The 17,198-nt window shown below is 44.0% G+C and overlaps 1 protein-coding gene and 1 long non-coding RNA gene across 19 annotated transcripts in view; one reads left to right on the top strand and one right to left on the bottom strand.

Moving 5' to 3' along the window:
* The window catches only part of CLASP2 (cytoplasmic linker associated protein 2), a 2,039,150-nt gene that overhangs the window by 1,873,907 nt on the left and 148,045 nt on the right, over nt 1-17,198 (bottom strand). The window lies entirely within an intron of this gene.
* The window catches only part of LOC144829302 (uncharacterized), a 66,045-nt gene that overhangs the window by 46,579 nt on the left and 2,268 nt on the right, over nt 1-17,198 (top strand). Inside the window, exon 3 of the long non-coding RNA XR_013610630.1 lies at nt 9,122-9,176. This is a non-coding gene — a long non-coding RNA (uncharacterized LOC144829302). The remainder of the gene's footprint in view (nt 1-9,121; nt 9,177-17,198) is intronic.

The following is a 17,198-nucleotide window of genomic DNA, read 5'->3' as shown; positions in this document are numbered from 1 at the left end:
TTTTCTTTTCTGAATTTATTTGAGGGTAAGATTTTATGGAAATCTTCAGCATTAAGCCAGGCAGTTCAGGCATGGAGGCTGGAATTTTATGTGCCTAAGCCGTTTCTAAAATAATTTATTAGGTTTCCTGCGTAATTTATGCGTCCAGTGTTCTCGGAGAGAGTTTTTAAATCATGAAACCTTGGGCAGCTCAAAAAAGAACTATATTTTTACTGTAAATATGCAAATGACACTTGAAAGATTATAGTGCAAAATTGAGCATCTATAATCATGGTCCCCTAGGTATTTAAAAGTATTTATTAAAAACGCTGTCCCAAGTTTAAGATGCACTCTGGACAACGACCATTGAAAGAAATTGGAACTATTTAAGGTTTTTCCATGGATGAGATGTTCTAATCAAGCTCAAAAATATTTATCTTTATCCCTAGCACATAGTGTTTGTAAACTAATACTCCAGTTAAGGCTAGCCACTCTTTCATTATTGACATACACAGGCGTTTGGACAGACCATAAAAAAACAGAGCCCCACATTGTGTGATCTTGGACGGGGTGCAAAGCAAGATCTGAAACATGTTAATCATCTGCCGGGCAAAAGCAGAGCTATGGAAGTATTTTTTAAATCTGCTATATAGAAAGTACAATATAACCAAGTAGATATTATCAATTTTATAGACACCATAGAACTAACATGCATGTTATAATCTTTTTAAAGTAGTTAAATGCTTTCTAGAGTAGTTTTAATATGTATGTATAAATTACAGATTATTGTTGATGTAGTTGTATTTATGTATGAGGTTTTGAATTGCTGATCTCAACGGAGGTCAAATTTGTTTTTAATAAACTTGAAATATTTGAAACTGCAGGGCAAAACAAATTCTTTCCGTCTCAATGAAAACCTGAAAACATGATCTATGAAGAAATTATCCATTTCAATACAGAAATGACAAAATTCAGCAACCTATGGCCCAATTCACAAAGGTAAAATTAGACCAAAAGTCTAATTTAGACCAAAAGTCTAACTTTACTACTTTTTGGTATTCACAAAGGAAAGTTACTACTAGTAATTTTACTACTAGTATTTGTACTAGTTTACTAGAAGTAAGGACTTTTGGTTTAACTTTACCTTTGTGAATCACGGACCTAGGCTTTTTATATTTATTTTAAAAATGCAAGCAAGCAAGGAGCACACCACTGAAATGCCTCTGAACGTGTAACTGCAGAAATTCAGTCCAAAAAAAAAAAACACCTGACAATAGATATCGAATAGTTTCTTACCTGTCGGTGTAGTTTTGCGGCTTGAAGAGCTTTCTTGATTCACTATGCTGTGCATTATTCCGCCGTCTAGTGGTTGGGTCTGGAATCGTAGTCTTTTTCTTTTTTTCTTTTTGACGTCGGCACGCTTCCTGCAGAAGCTCCGACCTTTGGGCGCCATCTTCGGATTTTTTTTTCTTGTTTTTGTGTTGTGTTCGTGAATCCTTTTGCGATGTTTTCAAGTTCTTCCTTGAAAGTAAATGAATTTCCACTTTGTCTCTTAAGGTGTCTGTTAGTATATTGTCCTTGTATTTCCACCTTCCTCTCCTGCCTCATCTTTCTGGCGGAGGTGGGTGGGTTCGCTAGTGAATCCAGAAACACCTTCAAGCTGCAAAACTACACCAACAGGTAAGAAACTATTCATATTGCAGCGTGAATCTTTCTGGATTCACTATGCTGTGCATAGACTTTGTAGCAGTTTGTTATGTTTGTGGTGGCTGGGTGGAAGATGAGCTTTGGTTGTTAAATATATGTTGAAGCACTTTCTGTCCTATTTGTGCTTCCTTGTTAATTTGTATATCCACGCAGTAGTGCCTAGTGAACGTGTACACTGAAGCCCATGTTGACGCCAGGCATATGTCTTGAATGGGTGTGTTAGCCAGGAAGGCTATTGTTGCTCCCTTTTTCCTGGTTGAGTGGGCTTGCGGCCCTCTGTTAGTTCTTGACCTGCCTGATTGTGGCAGGATTGTATTGTTTGTGCGATTCATCGTGCGATGGTGCCCTTTGTTACTGGTCTACCCAGGAAACTGCTTGCAAAGGACACAAAGAACTGCTTTGTTTTACTGTGCTCTTTAGTTCTTTCCATGTAATGCATCACTGCCCTTCTAGCGTCCAGAGTGTGCAGTGCCCTCTCTGCGCTTGTGGATGGTTTCTGAAAGAAGCTTAGTATTTGTATTGCCTGGTTCATGTGAAACCTTGACACCACCTTTGGCATAAAGTGTGGGTCAGTTCTCATCACAACTCGGTCATCGTGTATTTGGATGTAAGGTTCTTGTAGCGTTAACGCTTGCAGATCGCTTACCCTGCGTAGCGAGGTGATTGCCACTAGAAAGGCTATCTTCATTGAGAGCATTTGTAGTGAGGCCTTATGGATGGATTCGAAAGGCGCCTTCATAAGCTCGGTTAGGACTAAATTAAGGTTCCATGCCGGTGGTGGCATCCTTTTGGGTGGTGCTATCCTTTTAGCCCCTTCCAGGAATCTTTTTACTACTTGTGATGTAAAGAAACTCTTTCCTGTCTCTCCTCTTGTGTAGGCTACTATCACTGCTAGGTGTACTCTCAGCGAGGTGGAACTTAGGTTTGATTTGAGCAGGTGTGTTAAAAATTGAAGCACCGTTGATTCCTTTGTCACCTTCTTGTGCAGTTTTTCCTTGATACATCATTGTCTGAATCTTTTCCATTTCTCCACATAGCACCTCCATGTGGTAGGTCTTCTTGCCTCTCGTAGCACCCGCAGTGTGCTCTCCGGCGTTTTCAGGTGTGCAAACTATGTCTTCAGGAGCCATGCCGCTAGGCAGAGGCTCTCTGGCTCTGGGTGGAGTACCTCTCTGATTTGCATGGAGAGTAAGTCCTTTCCTTTCCCGAATTTGTGAGGTGGTCCCTGCGCCATCTCCACTATTTGTGAGAACCATGACTGCCTGGCCCACTGTGGTGCCACCAGAATCAGCGTCATGATGCTGGTTCTGCATTTGCTGAGTACCCTGTGTATCAGTGGTATCGGGGGAAAAGCGCAGGCAAATATTTTCGACCAGCTTATCCACAAGGCATTCCCCGGGTTGCCTGGATGCTAAGTATCGCCATTTTGCATTCTGGTGTGTTGCAAATAGGTCTATTGTCGGAGTCCCCCACTTCTTGAATAGCCTTTGTGTTTCTTGTGCATTGAGCTCCCACTCGTGGGATGCCGATGTCTGTCTGCTGAGCCAGTCTGCCTCCACATTGTCCTTGCCTGGTAGGTGTATAGCAAGGAGGTCTATTTTGAGTGGGATGGCCCATCTCCATATATCCTGCTCTAGGTTGGATAGTGCGACTGATTGTGTTTCTCCGTTTGTTGCTGTAGAACATCGTTGTGGTGTTGTCGGTCTGTATTAACACTCTTTGTCCGTACAGTTGTTTCTGGAAGGCTTTTAGGACGAGGAACACAGTCTTTAGTTCCAGGTAGTTGATGTGCCTGATCGCATCTGTTGGAGTCCACAGGCCCGCACCTTGAGTTGGTTCATGTGTGCTCCCCATCCCTTCTGGGATGCGTCTGTGGTGATGGTCACTGTTGGGTTTCGTGGTGTTAAAGGCTTCCTCTTTGTTATATTCTCCTTGTTCCACCACGCTATCTCCTCTTGCACTGCGTGCGTTACAACCACTAGATCTTCCCAACTCCCTGTAGCTTGTGACCATTGTTGTTGCAGCCATTCCTGGAATGGTCTCACGTGTAGCCGTATATTGGGGACTAGGTGTATGCAGGACACCATCATCCACATGATCTTGCTCGCTGTCAGAGCTCACCCCTTCTGGTACTGACGTGTCTCCTTCAGCAGGGCAAGTGTTCTCTTGTCGCCAGAGAGCACTTTGCTCTGTATGGTGTTGATCTGTGCGCCGAAGAAGATCTTCACTTGCTCTGGTTCCATTGAGATTTCCCCCAGTGTATTGAGAATCCCAGTTCTGTTAGTGTTTTTGTGACCCGCTGTGCATGTTCTTTGCATTGTTTGTAGGAACTTGCTTTTATGAGCCAGTCGTCGAGGTAGATGTATACATGGATCCCTCCCCTCCTTAGGTGCACTGCCACAGCAGCGAGGCACTTGGTGAAGACCCTTGGTGCAGATTTTAGTCCGAAAGCCAGGGCGGTGAACTGGTAGTTTGCCTTGTTGATGGCTAATCTCAGTAGATGTTTGTGCTGTCTGTTCATAGGAATGTGTAGGTAGGCGTCTTTTAGGTCTATGGTCGACAAAGTCTCCGTCCCTTATCTGAGGAATGACTTCTTGAAGAGATGTCATCTTGAATTTTTGTGTTCTTATGTATTGGTTTAGGAACCATAGGTCCAGGATGGGTCTTAACGTTTCATCCACCTTTGGTACGAGGAAGTAGTTTGAGTATGCTCCTTTGTTTCTTTCTTTGAATGGTACTGTTTCTATGGCCTCTTTGTGGAGGAGTTATTGTGCTTCTTCCATGAGTAGTGCTAGTTCTTATGCTGAGAGCGCTTTTCTTTTTGGTTTCCTGTTTGGCAGTTTCCTTTCCAGTTCTATGCAGTATCCGAACTGTATGATGTTCAGTATCCATTTGTCTGTTGTTATTTTCTTACATTCCTGGAAGAAGTGTTTTTAGTCTGCCTCCTACTGGTGTTACATGTTCATTGATTTTTTGTCCGTGTAACCCGTTTATTTTGACTTTGTTGTGCCCCTCCCATAGAGGTTTTGTGTGGGTGGGCACAGTTGGTGGTGCGGAGTCACTTTGAGGTGGGTTGCTGGCCCCCTCTTCTTGTTTGCCTTCCTCCATTCGCCCTCCCGCGAAAGGACTGGCCCCAAGGCTGGTATTGCCAGGTTTGTTTTTGCTGGCCCTGCTGTGCTTGGTTGTCGCCCTGGTTGCCCTGCTGGAATTTTTGATGTGACGTTCCCGGCTGGTTTTCCCCTCTTCCGTTTGGCCTCCGTGTTGGTGTGCCTCTCCTCATTCCTCTGAATTGCAAGGCACCCATGGACCTTGCAGTTTAATTTTCCTTTTTGAGCTGGGTGAGTTTCTCATCCACTGGTGCTCCGAACAGGGTTTCTCCATTGATGGGGGTGTTCAGAATGTTATTCTGTACTTCCGGCTTGAATCCTGATATTCTCAGCCAGGTATGCCTTCCCTCTGTGACCCCGATCATCATGAGCCTGCTGGACGTGTCTGCAGCATCCAGGGCTGAGTTCAGGCATGAGCTAGCTATATTCTTGCCTTCCTCCACCAGGTGTGTTGCCCTCTGTTGGTATTGCTCAGGGAGGTGTTTGAGCAGTTGTCCGACCTCGTCCCAATGCTGGTGTGCATGCCTTAGAGTTGGCAATGCGCCAGTGTACTGCTGCATTACTCTCTATTTTCCTTCCAGTGAGGTCTATTCTCTTACTCTCTTTGTCTGGTGGTGGGCCTGAGTTTGTGGGAACGTTGGCCTTTTTTCTGGCTGTTGCTGCAATGATGGAGTCAGCTGTGAAGCATCCCTGGATGTAGGGAGGATCCTTAGCGGAGTGTTTGTATTTTTTCTCTGTCCTAGGTATGACAGACCTGCAGCTTGCTGGTTCTTTGAATGCCTCCCTCCCCTGGTCCAGGACACTTGGTGCCATGGGGAGAAATTGACTCCTGGTTTGAGTGGGGAGCAGGGTCTCTAGGAGGGAGCAGGCTTTTGGTTTTTCTTCCTCCAGTTTCACTCCATAAGCTGTTGCAGCGTTCCTGATGCCCATGTTGTAGATCCCAATGTCATCTGGCGGCGAAGGTCTTGAAGGGTACGTCTCCACGGCCTCTTCTGGGCTTTCGGCGGCGAGGTCCTGCCAATCCAGGTCCTGCACCACCGAGGATGCAGAGTACAAACTCGTGCGCTGGTCTTCCTCGTAATAGTATAGGCCCTCTTCCTCTTGATGTTCTTGGGGCTCGGGAGTTTTCGGCGGCTCTTCGGCGTCTAACTCCTCCTCGTCTTCGATGATCGCTGTCGCCGGCTTCGACGGGATGGTGAAGCTCTTCATCCGTTCGTCGAATTCTCTTTTCCTTTGCAGGATGTTATCCATTTCGGCCTCAAGCCTTCTCTTTTTCCTTTCCATCTCGGCTGCCTGTTCGGCGTTGAGTGTTTCGGATGATCTCTTCGACGTAGACGTCGACTTCGAAGAAGCCTTTGGGTCCTTTTCCTTCGGCGTCGATCGCTCCTTTTCGGGGGCTTGTTTCGGCGACCTAGGTTTTTCTTGTGTTTTCGCAGTCTGGGAGTCCTTTTCGAAGGATCTGCTGGGCTGTTTGTCCCTGGATACAGCTGCGGCCGTCAAAATTTTCGGCGCCAGTGCTCCTTTCGTGGACTTAGACTCTGTTTTTCGAGAGTCTGACTCAGGCTTTCGAGAGTCTGTCGTGGTTTATGGGGTCGACGTCCCTCCTACCTCTTTTGTAGTTTTATAATCGGTCTCTACGACCATGAAGTCATCTGGTCCCTCGGCGATGTTGTCCTCTTCGTCACTGGTGAGGCCCAAGTCCCGAAGCGACGGAGGTTGGCCTTTTCCTTGCATGCTGTGGTTGGCTATCCTCTCCCTCTCTCTAATCCTGAGAGTCTTCGGGATGAAGACTGAGCAGGCGTTGCAATCCTTGCTTTCGTGGTCGACTGGCAGGCAGAGGTTGCAAACGGATGCTGGGCCTTTTGCGCGTATTTGTGGTGACAATTGCGGCAGAATTTGAACGGAGTCTTGTCCATTCCTGCGCTCAGGGGGCTCCCTGTGTGCACATTCTCCGTTGGACGTCGAAGTCTTCGATGTTCTCCTCCTTCTTCGTCGTCCCCGCTCAGTGGTCTTGTTCCTGGATGTATTCTTCAATCTTTTTCGGTAGATTTCAGTCTTTTCCTTCTTATTTTCTCCAAAAACTCTGGAACCTCTCGGTGACGATCCAGACACAATGGCGGAAAAAAGAATCTGAAGATGGTACCCAAAGGTGGGAGCTTCCGCAGGAAGCGTGCCGACGTCACAGGAAGGACACCAGAAGGTTGGACGTCGACGCCCTCCTGGGCTACGGAAAAAAAAAAAAATATACGATTCCGGACCCAACCACAGCATAGTGAATCCAGAAAGATTCACGCTGCAAAAGTCAGGTATCTTGCATCCTTGATAACTGAGAAAGTAGTGAGCCAGCTTTTTCAGGCGCACCTGTTGCATTTAAATAAACAAAGCGAGGGAACAAAGCAGCTACAGTGTCCTGCTGCTTTCAAGGTCTACAATACTCTGCACAATTCATGCAATTGTTTTAAACAGTAAAACTGAGACATCACTGACATTATGTCTCAGCACATGAAGAAAGGCTGCAATGTTTTTAGCAATTTTAAAAAAGAAAGAAAAAAACAAAATCAGCATAGCGTAGGAAATAGCTGTTCAGCAATAGCCTGCTGTCCTACATAATCACCTACAAATGCCCTTACAATCCTTCTCTAAAGCGTACTGCCGCTACTGCTATGGCCTATTGACACTGTGCTGGTAGCGTGCCTAGAAAACTATAGGGGAACAAGGAGTTTTCGACTGTTGACAGAATTCTACAAAATTCCATGTCGTATTCAAGTGAAGTTCCAAACATCAGTCCCTTGAGCGCAAATCAATGGCAAACCGTACCTCTACATCAGATATGCAGTATATTCCACGAATAAGCACAACAAAAAGGTATGCCAAGTTAGTAAATCTGTAATTCATTAATAATGAACATCAGAAAAATTAGTACTGGTATGTATGTGCAATACAGTGCAATAGACCACTAACCACACTATAAACATGCGCAGAAACCAGGACCAGAGAAATGTTCAACAGATTTCTTGACTGCCTACAACTAAATAAGCCAAAATACATATTTTTCCATAATCTAGTCCTCTTAGCACCAATGACATTTCGCAGCTTTAACGCCATGCTAACAAGACAGGTAAGGGGTAGCAAGAGTATTTTAAATTGTGATAAATTAAGAGAAGATGTATGTCTACATTGTTCAGGACAGGGAAAAGTGAGAGACGAGAACTGAGATAGTCATCCACATTTCTTCCATGGATCAGCATCAAAGTCAAAGTCAATCTAGACTATCTATAGGGCAGGTAGATAGCACTGTTAAAGAAACCGGGTGCTTAAGCGATATTTAAAACAATGCAACAGTTTCCAATATCATTGAGGCAGTCAGACGGCCTTTCCTGGAAAAGAATTATCCGGAAACGTTTCATATACCCCTCTTCCTTCTTCCTAAAGAGAGGCATTACTAGAGATGGTCCATAGGTTTAACCTTTAAAGAAAGAAAATTGTTACAAATCGATGTTAGCTGGTACAATCTCTTCAAGAGAAGCCACAATTTTGCCGTTCCAAATTTAAACAGCAGTTTAATCTTGAGATGGTTTTGGGAGCAGTGGAATGGAGAGGCAATGGGGAAAGGCCAGTACATAATGCTACATAAATGGCTGGCAGTTGTTCTAATTTGTATTGACTTCACTATAAATATTCAGCATTTATCCATATTTATTAATTTTATATACTGGTACAGCACAAAAATATATTTGTGTGCTTCTCACAGATTTACAGTCACGATACAAAAGAACATAACAGAACACAACAGTAGGCATCAAAGATTTTGAGATCACCAAGTGGCTATTTTATTCTAGTTAAGGAAGTCAAAATGGGCACCTTTTTATATGACAATAAATTGGTTGGATTGTTCAACCAGTCAGCATGTTGCTGGTGCACCACAAAAACCTAGGTTGTGTATAATGAGAGGATTTAAAGTTGATGATTCACAGGAGTACTTCTCTTTTTCTTCTGAGTCCTCTTTGTCCTCCCTATATTAAATTAAGTCTGTTAAGTAGGGTGTTTCTTTAGAAGCAGAACTTTCAATGCCGAGGAGCAAATATTGAATTTAATTATGGCTTCAACAGGTAGCCAAGGTACATCTTAGTATAGGTGGTGTGCAATCCTAATTTCTTTATTACTAACAGACTGGATACTGAGTGGCAAACCGCTTTCTGTATGGGGAGAGGTGGTTGTGGTAAAACAAGATAAAACAGTCTTTCCAAGGTCAAGCCGCTAAATAATCATGGCATGAGCTGCAATTTTTAAGTGATCATTGGAGGTTAAATGTTTGATTTTCTTTTTAGGTTGGTGGAATTCACTTGCCGTTGCCTAGAAAGAAGCTGAAGTTATTATTAATAAGTAAGGAAAGAATATTTTCTATCAAGTGATTTCATATGCGATGCAACATGTGATTCGGTTATAAATCTGATGTGAAGGATTGGTTGATGTAGGCTAAGACATTTTTTTTTAAAGTAACATTTTATATATTATTCTTTATGGGGGCTTTCAGCTAGCTTTCACCGTCCACTATTCTTTTGTGTCATTCACATTTCTTCCAACCACCACATCATACAGCAAGGGGCAATGGGTCAGCCCACTCCAGCCATTGGCTAACTTTGTTAGCCATTGGCTAACTTTGTTGTGAGTGACCACATTCTGCTCTTTCACAAGGAGCACGTATGCACACAAAGGGGCTCTCTTCAGTACCAGTGATTACCATGTCAAAACAGATGATCCCTTATCTTGAATACTTTCTTGCTCTTTTCCCTGAAGTGCTTTCTAAAGTCCTTTACTTTGCAAGTTGCAGTGTGATCTATTATGAATATTTTTCTGTTCTGATAAGTTGTGCACTGGTTATGCAGGGAAAAGTGCAAAGCTATAACAGCAGTGAAAAAAACTTGCTGCACATCCAACAATAACAGTGTGAGTGTATTCTGATCTCACCTGTCAGTTCAGATGAGAAATGGTGTTACCACAATGGCAAAAACACCCCGCTACCTAAATATGTCGTCAAACCTGACAGCCGCTTTACCCCAGCTTTCATAAGATAAACAATTGTAGCAAAGGAGGAGCACTTTTATGTTAGGTATAAATAAGTCTACGGTTTAAAACATCTTCTTGAAGACGCATTTGTATTGGTGCAAAATGCAACTAAGGATAGCAAGTTAACCATATAGCCAAAACATGCTTCTTCCCATCGGGCTTCCTCAAGGCTGCAAACAAATATATTCAAAATTGTAGTTACAACTATATATGACTGATTTGCCATATAGTAAAATGTAGCAATACAATAGTTGTCCACATTGGTCACTTCCAAATCATAACAGAAATGTTTGTGCCAGGTAATGTTGAATGGCCACTTAATGTACAAAGAAAGATCCAGGTATCCCACAAACTTGTTTTCACGGTCTTGAATGTGTGCTAAAGTGGGGTGTTTTTATGAAAAAATGGCCAGTACCCCATGCACTCTAAATTAGAATGGCCATTTGGAAAAGTAGGCATTGCATACTATTCACGTGTCTTAAAACAGTCTTTATGTGAAGTTCCGAATTAGTGATCTCAAAACAAAATAACAAAACAAATTTACAACACCACGTGTCGTTCCAAGAGTTTCAAAATTGAGTAATGGTTAGAGGAATGGCAAGATCACCGTACCTTGAGAAGGGATGTATTAAATATTGAGGTGATAGATAGCAAATGTAGGTGAGGAGAATAAAAATAAAGGAAGAATGAAGGGAGGGACGCCAAAGAAACTGTCAAGCTGATAAAACCAGTTGTAGGGAAAAAATGAGGTCCGCATAAATAGAGTAGATTTCCTAGACTGGGGAGTCCATGGCGACAGTATCTTTGAAGAAAGTAGGTAACGGTCATAGACAAGTGGGATTAGGGGGGAGAGGGAAGCAGAACAAAAAGTATAGCCATTCATATCGGGATGGACACCAATAAAGGTAACCGGGGAGAAACTGTTGCTAGCTGCCAGATCTTTATCCTTTATTAAGGATGTTTATAGGGATCATACATCTAGAGTGAAAATTAAGTATGTTCCTCATGCCATTCGATATCAAGGAGTTTGTTCAGCAAATCTTTTGTATCTAATATGAATGTTGGGAGATTTGAAGCTATAGGTTGCAGGAATGAGTCTGTGTGACTCCCTGTTTAGGAACCTATGGCAGGAAAGAAAGGACTACCTGGTGGGAAAGGATCAGGTTTATGTACTTTCGATAGAATGTATATGCATAGTGCGGTGGGAGTAAGATTGTAAATGTATCTGTATTCCAGGTCTGTAATAAAACATATTTCATTCCACTGCTGCAATCTCTGTTCTACTCAAGACTCTTAAAGGACTGTGCTGTAATCTGCACAATGCTGTGGTGTCTAACAAATGTTGGTTTATTTCATTAATGTAGTAACTACAGCATTTTGTGGATTGTCACTATAAGCAGTGACGCAATACAAGCAGCTGCTTCCCCATCCTGAGGAAATGAGACTAAAACTCCTCACAAGAAACCTAACTCACAACAATTCCCCATTTAACACTACCCTTAGAGTCTGCACTTCCGCCTTTGTGCACAAGAGTTCAACTTCTGACTTCCAGCCATTTATCTTCCAACAAAGGCTTGCACATGATGTACATTATTTGCTACCAGGGAGTCTTCTCAGGACAAAACAAACAAAAAACAGCAAGCTGGTGCAAATGTTTGAGACCCAGACACAAGCACAGCTAAGTAACAACAAGCATTTGCAATGCAATAGGTCTCGCAGTTGTTAGAGTTTGAGCTATTGGCATTGTAAATGGCAATGTCTTTTATTTATGTGTTGGTTTTCAAAACATAAATAAAAGGCATTGTCATTTACAATGCTAATATGTTTAACTCTCGCAAATGCGAGACCTATTGCATTGCAAATGCTTGCTATAATAAAGCGCATTAGCGCTATATTAAAAAAAACGCATTTCACGCAACTGTTTATTTACTAATCCATCTCAGTTTTGAAAAATAAAAAGAAAATGCTCACCTCATTTGGCACTCACTAAAGAAAATCCAAAAGAGACAACATCCTAAAACTGAGTAAAGTGAGGCGATTGAGAGGGACGGTGAATGCTTCCAGGAAATAGCAGAGAAAAACAAGCATGGTGATCAGAACACGTAAAACGTGAGCTGTTCTCATCTGGAACGGTGGCTGACCTGTGCACAACTGTTCGAGCAATTCTCTAGTCAAAGTCAACTACTGTAAAGGTTTATGAGAGAAATTCACGAACAGTACATACAAAAGATGACAACTTCCGAAACAAGCAATGACAGGGTGGGGTGGCAGGTGAAAGTAATGACCAGGGCAGAGGATGGCGGGTGCAGCAATGTTGGGGGATCAGTCTGTAAAAACATGCACTTGTTCGGAGTGCTACAGATTAAATGGTAAAAAAAAATACAGTGAAGCGACAGGACAGAGGATGTGTCGTAACGGCATGACCTGTCGACCTTGGAGGTGGGGAGGCCGGGTTTGAACTCGCCGCCGGTTCACAAGCACACTATGAAAGGAGATATTGTTTAAACAGCGCCTCTTTTCCCAACTCATTATTTTCAACATCCTCTTACGTAGACGCACCGGAAGTAGAGACCCCTTCGGTTCTGGTGTCAGTGCACCCCTCTCCTCGTTGCTTCTAGCAGCAGAGCCGTCACTGCCACAGGCTACGCTGGCATTCCATGTGTGCGTTGGTAAATAGTGGCTACCATTCACAGTGCAAAGGCACACATTTTTATCAAGGTGAAAGGCGGAGGGCAATGGGATCCGAACTCATTTAAAAATGTTCCTCAGATTAAATTAAAAGAGGAGAATGAAAGTTTGAGATGGAAAACGAAGTCCAACCAACTCAAAAGCGCAAACTTTTAAACTCAGCAGAAAAGATGAAAAGCTGAGCCGTCGAAGGATTTTTAGCCACTGCTTAAATACCCTTTTATTTTCAAGAGAGGAAGGAAAGATACCTGGCGGGAAGGGATGTGGAGAAGGGCGGTGTGCGAACGAATGTGAAAAGCCCTTAATTCATCTTCATGATAAGAAATGAAGAAATGCTACAAGATAAGCAGGGATCCTACATTACATTTATCAGTGTATAAACGAAAAACATAAAAAGCGGAGGGAGGTGGGAGTCGAAAAAAACGAAGAGTGAAACGTCGAGAGAGTTTCGATTCGAAACTGTGACCTGCAGAGCACGTAACAGACGCGAGTATGGGTGAAACAAGCATCGTAAAGAGGGAAAACGTTATTACGAAGAACGTTGCTCCGCGGTTTGTAAAAGTAAATGCGCCATCACACGCATTCTATACTTCAAACATACTGACAGGCTGGAAGTGAAGAGAAACTTTCTCCAAATTACCTTGGTGTGCGACTGAGCACCCGAAACCATACAAAAACAAGTGTGCCAACGCGGGACCAGCACCTGGCTCCTTCCCCCTCCTCCCAGCAAAACCAGCTCCGAAAGCTAAACCTTCCTTGGGGCGGGACTTCCGTCTTCGGAAGCCCGCGCACGCGCCCACGGGAAAGCAGTGCTGGTGACGCGGGGCTCATGCCCGAGGGAGAGCCCCGCAGAGGCTGCAAGACCTTAGAATCACGGTAAGGGGGGGGCGCTTGCATGTATGGTGTGGGGGGGCGCTTGCATGTATGGTCTGGGGGGGGGGGGGCGCTTGCATGTATGCGGCACCGGGGGGGGGCACTTTTATGTATACGGCGGTGGGGGGGGGGAACTTCTAAGTATGCGGCGGGGGAGGGGGGGGGGCTTATATGTATGCGGCGGCAGCCAGGGGGAGGGGGGGCCCTTCTATGTATGCGACGGCGGCGGCAGGGAGGTGGGTGGGGGGCCCTTCTATGTATGCGGCGGCGGCAGGTGGGGGGGGGACTTCTATGTATGCGGCGTAGGCGGGGGTGGGGGTGGGGGGGCTTTCTATGTGTGTAGGTGCGCTCCTGTGTGTGTGTGCCTTCTTGCCTGCATGTGTGTGTTCAGTGTACCTTTCTTTGCATGGGAATATGAGGGACGGCGACGTGCGCGCTCACGAGGTAGAATCTCCGGCAGGAGACGCTCGTGACAGTCTGCTGTCTACATTCCCCTGAAAGTGATTACATTAGTTGTCTCGCTAGACCTTTTGCGTACGTCTAGCGAGACCTAAAAAGGAAAGAATGACGAACATAAAACAGACTTAACAGATGATGCTTGACACTCCACGTTTCAAACATGCATATTTAGGTTACCATTTTGAGTTGTATGTGTTGTGGAAGTTATTAGACCATGGTTAACTGCAACTAAGAAATGGAAATCATCACTGTTGCCAAAAGGACATTAGCCTAGCCACAGAAGTAAAGTGTAGCACACGCCTGTGCAGATTTTCACATCAACGTGGTACACACCACTGGAACTCAGACTGAAATGTGTAAAGGACCCAGGAATAGTGGCCTAAAGATGACCTTCATGATAGGAAAACTGAATACAAAAGAAATAAATAAGTTAATGACATTCCCAAACACTCTTTCTGGAAGACACTCTACCTGTGAATTCCTCACATTAAGACTTTACCAGCCGTGCCTCTGTTTGCCGACAGGTGCCTAGTGCTGCTACGCTCAGAGTCCATTCTGCTCCAGAAGAGACAGGGAGGATCCACATAAGTGCCAGGCATGCCTGTTGACATCAGTTTCTTGTGTTTCTGCACCCTCAAAAGTGAAGCATGAACAATTGTGGAATTGTGGAAGAGGTGTGGCGCACCGGCCAAGGCGACTGACGCTTGATGCTGGGGATCACGGTTTAATCCCCGACACCGGCGGCAGGGGTCTGCCCAGCACCATGTGACTCTGGGCAATAGGTCGCTTAATCTTCCTGACGGCCCCCAGCGCCTTGACACCTTCGGGTAATTGTTCGCACTTTACAAATACTGGACATTTACAATTGTTGGTAACAGTGTGCTGATGACTAATTTTGGACCTTTCTAGAAGTTAAAAGAGGCTACTCCACAGAAAGGGGAAGTGGGAAGGTGTTGAAGAATCTGCTGTTGGACACAATATCACCAGAAAGAGCATTAACAAACTTGTTCTTCTGATGGCTACTTCTATCATAGATTCTTCAAGATAAAACAGATACCAAAGCATTACATCCAGGAGGTGTAGTGGACTAAAACAAAAGGTCTTGCATACTTAAGTGACAAAGTATTCTTCCCACTGGTTGGGGCTGTCGAGGCAGTAGGGATTTGTATGCACCAACACCCATGTCACACCTTGGCAGATTATCAAGAACAGGCATCCCTCATGCTAAATCAGTGGTAGAGTCCTTGATTCTGGTAAAAAGGTAAAAAGGTATCTTGGACCTTCCGGTTACATATTTGCTTCTGCATGGTAGGTCCTTATGCAGAGGACTATCCATCTCCACAGGGTTCTCTTTTACACAACCCTCCCTTTCTTTGCTCCAGATAACACAAAAAACTGATCATCCACTTGATACTTTGATATGATCAATGTAAAATGCAAAACTGAGAGAAAAAGAAAGTGATGAATCTCTCCTCTTCTTTTAAGGGGTGAGAGGAGCAAAAAACGCTGGTAAAGTCCATGATTGCCCTACATCACAAATTTCAGTAAGGCCACCCCCGATTCCTCAGTACCAATCTGTCTGGAAGAAGGCGGTGTAGGGTAGCTGCAGTGAATGTGACTGACATTCACTCATACAACGGAGTTGACATAATCGCAACCAGAAACACAGTTTTCAGAGATGCAGCAAGCAACTAAGATCAAAGTCAAGAGATGCAGCAAGCAACTAAGATCAAAGGATGTACAAATGAAGAAAGCAAAGACTAAATTAAGATCCCACTGGAGCATCTCAAATGGCTTGGGAGGGACTTTGTGTCAAACCTTTAATAAACCTCATCCTAACAAATTATTTCAACAAAGATGGTTGGTCCGGCAAACTCTGACCACTGCAGGCCCTTGCTGGGCTAAATAAAAAGCAAACAAATGGATGTCTGACTGCTTAGACTGGAGGGGGTACAGTGTCCCAGGCACATTGGGTTTCAACTTGTCCCAGCATGGATGACATTTGTTGAAGATTGTCTGGTGGCGAGGGCGACATCCACCCCTTCAGCGGGCAACAAAATGCAGTGAATAGCAGCCAACTGCAGCCGCTCATTCTCCAAGCATGGAGGTGTAAGTTGCAATGGTTCAGATAAAGGACCATGTACGTATGCGGACACAGATCCTGCTAAAGTAATAGCCTGATGGGACGACTGATGGTCATGAGTTCACGGCTCCACACTCTCCTGGCTCTGTCCAGGGCAATTAGGAGGAATTGAGCCCAGTTGTTCTTCTTCAGAACTTGGGGTAGGAGTAGTAGCTGTGGGAAGGCGTACAGGAGTCTCTTGTTGCACTGTACCCAAATGTGTCTTCTATTGAGTGCTCTCACTGAAACTCCAACAAGCAAAACTGTTGCCACTCAGAGTTCTCTACTGTAGTGAAACAAATCAAGCCAGAGCTTTCCCAATAGGTCAAATATGTCCTGCACCACTTCCTGATGTAGACACGACTCATGATTTGCTAACGATGTCTGTTCAGTTTGGCTGTTCTGGCATTCAGGGATTCTGCCAGGTGATTTGGCCACCAGGAAGATTATTTGTTGTCCAAGCCACCTCCAGAGCTTCCTGGCACAGGGTGCAGGACTCTGCTCTGCTTGTTGCAGTACCATATGGCAATAATGTTGTCCAGGAGAACCTGCAGGCGAATTGGGGGGTTGGTTTCAAGGCAGAAGCAGTTGTGTGGAGGGTTTCACATACATTGCAAACCATTGTAAGGAGAGAAATATAACTCAGTATTTAAAATATGGTTGACTAAACAATATTGAGTTGTAATGTGAAGGGTATCAATGCCATAACATTTGGCACCTCTATCGTGACTTAATCTATACTGTCATGCTGCAGGAAACACAATAAACACAAGCAAAACATGAGAAATGTGTTGGGGGTCAGTGCTAGCAAATTCAATGCTCCTACATATACCTAATAGGTTAAAGGATCCTGGGATAGGTATACTTGAGTGGCAGGAGAACTGCAAAACAGGTAAGTAATGCTATGTAACACACGTGCACCGAACACGGACTTTAAAAAAAAACTTTTTTAGAATATTGACTCAATATGTAGACCAAGATAAATGAATGAGCACATTTAATTGGTTATTAGATTGCAATTTCGCTAGTTCAGGGACTGCCAACTAAACCCTGGGTTATCTTCTGTGGCATTGTTAAATATCATTGATAAATTGGGTTTGGCAGAGCTTTGGTGCATCATACTATGAAAGATTATTCTTTCAAGTCCCTGCTTCATGCATTTCATTCTAGAAAAGACTGCATTGCCAAACGTCACA

This window comes from Lissotriton helveticus, chromosome 4_1 (assembly GCF_964261635.1).
Source record: "Lissotriton helveticus chromosome 4_1, aLisHel1.1, whole genome shotgun sequence".
Taxonomy (NCBI): Eukaryota; Metazoa; Chordata; class Amphibia; order Caudata; family Salamandridae; genus Lissotriton; species Lissotriton helveticus.
Note: the sequence above shows the minus strand (reverse complement) of the source record. Positions and strands in the feature narration are given on the sequence as shown.